The following is a 6,869-nucleotide window of genomic DNA, read 5'->3' as shown; positions in this document are numbered from 1 at the left end:
ATATAATATAATAAATATCGAAAACTCCAGGTATTTTTATTAATGCACCGTATAAACATAGTTATTTTAACTGTTTTGACTTATTTTGCTTTTCCAAGATAATCACAGTCCTTTGTGGTTGTGGCTTTTAGACATCTTGCATATTAAACAATCAATCAAACAAAATATCAAACCAAAATTGGCTCTAACAATAATATCTACAAAAATACCTTAAATTTCACGGGAGACTAGTCTCACTTTGTCCCACAGCAACAATCAAAATGAATGAATTAATTAATTTATTTGATTTGGTTGAAGCAAAAGCTTAAATTCACCTTTTACCTCAGAAAAATTACACTCATTAATACAAAAGGATCAGATAACAGACATTTGAAACTAATCAGTACACTTAAATGTCTGATCACAACAAAATAAAAAATAGCGCACAATTCATAACCCCAAATAGTACAAAATCATTACACCTAATTTTCCATACTTTAATGAGAAATTATATAATTCTTATCAAGTCTTTTTAAGCCCACAAGAGTACAGGATAATTTAAGATTTTGAGGGAAATTATTCCAGATGTTAACCCTTTTAACAGAAAGACAGTGATTTTTTTTTACAGTATTTTTAGTCTTTGGTTTCTCAAATAATAGTGGTCTTCTCAGGGGATCTACACGTATTATGCCTTGAATAGATTAATCACTGAATTAATTGTGAATTACCTGGACTCATTAAAATTTAGGATTTAATTTACCTCGAAGTAGGGCACCACACCAACTTAAGACAGGGTGTTTATTAAACTTTGAAGGTTTAATACCTGTTAGCAACTTAAAGTAATTGATTATTTAAATTTCATCAGTCTCGTCTCGAACGCGTTAGTTCGTACCGTAACCTAACAGTGACGATTAACTTCTGCACGAAAGGGAAGATTCTCACAATGACGTAAAGTTATAAACATTTATTTGATTAACTGGCAAGGATAATATAGAATAATGCAATACTGAATAGATGAGTGACAAAGGAATAAATGTGGATATAACAAGCTTAACACCAGAGTAGTTCAAACCTAAGGCTGGTTTATAATATTACTGGCAGACTTAAACCAGCTCTAATTAGCCTATCAACAGAGCTCGGATCAGAACCTAATTTTCACCAACAGTCTTACCCAGAAACTGTAGTAAAGGGCCAATCTTACTTTCTCGTTGAGGTGGTACAGTCGCCTAGGCGTCTCACAGTAACAGCGCAGCTGGGTCCGTGGGTCACCGAGTCCCGATGTTTGACGGATCTGCAGTTCGGTGTGGACTGTCGACTGTCGGACTGGCGCAGTTGGAGCAGCGGGACTGCTGCTGCTCCACATTGGTTCAGGCCTGTCAGATCACTTGGCCCTGTTTGTCGTTGGTGGTCAAAAGAGAAGTTCTGACCGGTTCTGTTGAGTTGGTGTCGTGCAAAATTCAATGCAACCTGCCGTGTCATGAACGGTACAGAAATAACACAAAGGTGGACTCAAATGCAGACACGGACAAAAAGAAAGTTACAAATTAAACGTTTAATAAATGCAAACCAAAAAACACTACAGATAACCAAACACAAGACTAACTAAACAAACACGTAAATACAAGAACGGGGAGACGACGGGAGATCGGGAGACGGACGGGAAAACGGGAACACGGGAAACTACGGAGAGAAAACAGAACACAAAACCAGATTTGTAAGCTTACAACGGGGAGCGTGAAAATCACTACGAGAAAGGGGATGCCAGTCCGGGGGGAATAGTTTTACCAAGGTTGGGTCGACAACGGTCCGGCGCTGCATGCCTGCCAGCCTCAGGCTTTTAAGGTGGTGGTGTAATCAGCTAAACAGGCAGCAGCTTTGGGGAACGCCTACCGGACCTACAGACAGACAGGGGAAAGCACATGCAGGGAAACGCAGACAGAGGGAGACAAACACACACAAGACAAAGGAGAGGAGGGCACTGACAGAGCCAGATCTTGACATGCCGGCCGGACAGATGCAACAGAAAGGTGAAAAGATGTTACAAAAAGGGAGATAAAAACTTATCATAGAATACTTATAAAGTTGCACGATAAAAATAGATTAATAAACAAAAACACTTTAGTAAGTGATTTGGAGGTAATGAAGTAGCGCTGACTTGTATGGGATTAACAGTAAACAAGAATGGTGTGTCGATCAGGATACAGGAATGAAGAGAAGGAGACGTAATTTCTTCTTAGACTGTTCCAGCCGTATTTATTTCCAATTCTCCAGTCCTCTGTATTGTCATCAGTCTAGAACAAAATAATTACCATAAGTCGTAAATAAATATTACTATTAACATAACTCAAACAATGCATCTCAGCATGAACAAATACTTCCAATTATATATCTAATGGAAAATGGTAACCTAAATTACATACAGTCTTTACTCAGATAACAACATGGCTGTATGCTACACAGTTTATATCAGGAAGAAACGAGCACGACGGCTCCACTCGCAGGTCATATAATGCACTACCTAATGTCAACATAAACACGTGAAGGACATTCCTCTCTCACGTGAAGAGCCATCAGGCAACTACACTTAGCTGAGAAAGAACTATGTTAAATTAGCTTCATGCTGCGCTAGCAAATATTAAACGTCGAACTGGCACATACAGGAATGTTATTAAACTCACAAGAAAGGAATAACAAAGCAACAAACACCAACTTTCTGTCAAGAACTCAATACCCGGAGTATCACTCACAGGAGAAACACGGGGAAAAAGAGGCTCAGGAATTATAAGCAGAAGATGATGCGCACTGCTTTCCAGCGCGAAAACTTAACTAAGGAACGTCATTCTCTCTGGTGAGGAGGTATAGGTAGTGACAGTTACTCATGGAAGTAAAAGCCTTTCAAACAGTAAGAAAACAAAATATAAAAGTAACGTTTCTTGCGAACTCTTGAGCAACTAAGTTGAACAAAGGAAAATTATAACTTTGAAGTTAAAGGAGTGTTCTCCACGGGGAGTAAAGACTAGGTAGTGCAAACAAAGGGAAAAAAACAGCAGCGAGGAAAGCGCTGAAGAGAGAGGTGAAGAGGCGCACGGAAGAGAGCTGAGAAGAGAGCGTAAAAGTCGCGTCCGCTTGTGATTTTATCCCCAGGGGGCACAGAGAGGGGGGTCTTGGGCGGACTTAACTTTCGGGTTCAGAACAAATTAGCTGCGTCTATATTCCAGCATTCTAACAAGGAAGATTAAACTATCTCTGGGGGATTTTTCGTTATCAATCTTTCTCATATCCAATTTAACCAAAATCTTTAGAAAGGCAGTTTAACAGATAATCTTACTGAGTGAATGAAAGCATTATTTAAAACACAGAATATTCAGGAACTAAACAGAGACTTTGCACTTCTGAACTACATAAACATAATCATGAACAAAATACTCATAAGCATACACAGTTACATATTTAGAGGAATGTCTTTGAACAGCCAGTTGCGATGAAACAGTGGACTTTAGCTGTTTTCCAACTTTTACCAGGAGTCCCTTTTAACTGTGCTCCTCTATTACAGTCTGTTCCTTGTCCTTACCCCGTCCTACCATTGGATGTCACTCTGTCACCTTGGGTGGGACAGCCTCTTGGTTCAATTAACGGTCAGATGTTTTGCTGATTCAAAAATCAAGGGAGTTCTCCATCCTGGGAGGAGGTGTTCCGGAGTGCATCCTAGCAGGAGGGCAAGAGTCGTAAAACTCCTTATCTCACATTGCAAGAGTTATAAAACTTCTTATCTCACATCGCTCTCCCTGTGAGATTTAGCAGATGGCCAAAGGGAAAATCAGGAATGAGTGTTCACAAAGGAGCAGATAGATTTGTGTACACTGTTTCTGTTAATAATTTATCGTATTAAGTGTCTTTTTCATTATTATATTCAGATATATCATAAACAATTCAACATGTACATGTATTTTAATTCTGTTAAAGAGGGTGAGGGTGGGGTCTAAATTCTTTGACAAATTTGAGCATTTAAAGTTTCACTTAAAAGTAACACACTAGTTACTTTCCATAGTAATTAGCTACTTTTATAATTTGTAACTCAGTAACTAATTCAGTCCTAAAGGACCAGTGTGCACAATAATGGGCAAACTTTGAAAATAAGAGCCTAGTTGTATAAGCTAGGATTAGCACTATTATTAAAAGCACTAGTGGAACAATATCAAGCTGAGCCCTTATATCCAAACCAAACAGTAATTCATTCTCTAACTATTGGTGAAAACTTTGTAGGTACTTTGGGTTTAATTGGATACAATAGTGTGACTATCAAATGAAATATTTGATAGGGAAAATTAATAAAGAAAAATTTATAAAAATTAATAACTTCAATTTATTAAAAATGTCACACGGAGAACCAATCGAATGTAGGCCCTTGACTCACGTTCAGATTATGAGATTGAGTATTCTCAATAAACTTATCGTTAATCAAGGAAATATTAGTTATCACCAATAATTATCAAAGATAATAATAAAAATGACTCTAGTCAGAATCAGAATCAGAATCAGAATCAGAATCAGGTTTATTGCTAAGTATGTTGGACATACAGAGAATTTGACTCTGGCTTATGCTTTTCTCACAGTTGCCAAACATTTAACAGGACAAACCTAAACATAACAATAACAATAACATTTACATAACAATAACATAACAATAACAGAACAACACAGAACTTTTTTAAGATAAAAAATAGAGGTAATATTAAAAATAGGTTATCAAGTAAATATGAGAAATTTAAAATAGAAAGATAAAATAATTGTGCAAAGTAAAGTGAACAGGCTGTTATAAATATCTTTGTTATGTTATTTACAGTGATATACATAAGGTGCATTAGGTGCATTTGTCTTGTATGTCTGGCATGTGTGTGTGATGTGTCGGGTGGGGTCAATTGTTCAGCAGTGTGATGGCCTGGGGGTAGAAACTGTTTTTATGTCCGGCTGTCTTTGTGTACAGAGTTCTGTAACGCCTGCCAGAGGGGAGAAGTTCAAAGAGGTGATGTGCAGGGTGTGAAGGGTCTGCAGAGATGTGAACTGCCCTTTTCCTGATTCTGGATGAGTGCAGGTCCTGGATAGTGGGCAGTTTGACACCAATGATTCTCTCTGCAGTCCTGATTGTCCGTGTCAGTCTGTTCTTGTCCTGTTTGGTGGCCGATCCAAACCAAACAATGATGGAGGTGCAGAGAACAGACTGAACTATTGCCGTGTAGAACTGGATCAGCAGTTCTTGGGGCAGGTTGAACTTTCTCAGCTGACGAAGGAAGTACATCCTCTGCTGGGCCTTTTTGATGATGGAGTCCACGTTGTGGCTCCACTTCAGATCCTGGGAGAGGATGGATCCCAGGAACCTGAAGGTTTCCACAGCAGACACGGTGTTGTTGAGGATGGTGATGGGGGGCAGTGTGGGGGGGCGGCTCCTGAAGTCCACTGTCATCTCCACAGTTTTGAGCGTGTTTACCTCCAGATGGTTCTGACCGCACCAGAGGGCCAGCTGTCCCACCTCCCGTCTGTAAGCAGACTCGTCACCGTCCCGGATGAGACCGATGACGGTTGTGTCGTCTGCAAACTTCAGGAGTTTGACAGATGGGTCACTCGAGGTGCAGTCATTTGTATAAAGGGAGAAGAGCAATGGAGAGAGCACACACCTCTGGGGAGCGCCTGTGCTGATGGTCCGGGTGCTGGATGTGATCCGCCCCAGCCTCACCTGCTGTCTCCTGTCAGTCAAAAAGTTAGTAATCCACTGACAGGTGGAGGCTGGGACGGTGAGCTGGGAGAGTTTGTAGTGGAGGATGTCCGGGATGATTGTGTTGAAAGCCGAGCTAAAGTCTACAAACAGGATCCTTGCATAAGCCCCCGGGGTGTCAAGGTGTTGCAGGATGTGGTGCAGTCCCATGTTGACTGCATCATCCGCTGACCTGTTTGCCCGATATGCAAACTGCAGGGGGTCCAGCAGGGGTCCTGTGATGTCCTTCAAGTGGCTCAACACCAGTCTCTCAAAGGACTTCATGACCACAGATGTCAGGGCCACAGGCCTGTAGTCATTTAGTCCTGTGATTGCTGGTTTCTTGGGGACCGGGATTATTGTGGAGTGTTTGAAGCAGGAGGGGACTTCACACAGCTCCAGGGATCTGTTGAAGATCTGGGTGAAGATGGGGGTCAGCTGGTCAGCACAGACCTTCAGACAGGAGGGTGACACACCGTCTGGGCCTGGAGCTTTCTTGGTCTTTAGTTTCTTGAAGAGCTGACACACATCCTCTTCACAGATCCTGAGTGACGGTGGGGGGGAAGGGAGGGGTGATGAGGGTTGTGTGATGGTGGAGTGGGTGATGGGTGTGAAAGTTGGCGTCTCAAACCTGCAGTAGAAGACGTTCAGGTCGTCAGCCAGTTGACGGTTCACTGCAGTGTGGGGGGATGGTCTCCTGTAGTTGGTTATGTCCTGTAGACCTCTCCACACTGACGCAGGGTCGTTAGCTGAGAAACTGCTCTTCAGCTTCTCAGTGTAGCACCTTTTTGCCACCTTGATCTCCTTTGTCAGTGTGTTCCTGGCCGTGTTGTACAGGACTCTGTCCCCACTTCTGTAGGCTTCCTCCTTGGCCTGGCGAAGCGTCCTGAGTTTTGCAGTGAACCAGGGTTTATTGTTGTTGTATGTGCAGAAGGTTTTGGTCGGCACACACATGTCCTCACAAAAGCTGGTGTAGCTTGTCACAGTGTCAGTCAGTTCGTCCAGATCTGTAGCAGCAGCCTCAAAAACACTCCAATCAGTGCAGTCAAAGCAGGCCTGTAACTCCAGCTTTGACTCTGTGGTCCATCTCTTCACAGTCCTCACTACAGGCTTGGCAGATTTGAGTTTCTGCCTGTAGTTT

This window comes from Echiichthys vipera (genome assembly GCF_963691815.1).
Source record: "Echiichthys vipera genome assembly, chromosome: 12".
Classification (NCBI taxonomy): Eukaryota; Metazoa; Chordata; class Actinopteri; order Perciformes; family Trachinidae; genus Echiichthys; species Echiichthys vipera.
Note: the sequence above shows the minus strand (reverse complement) of the source record.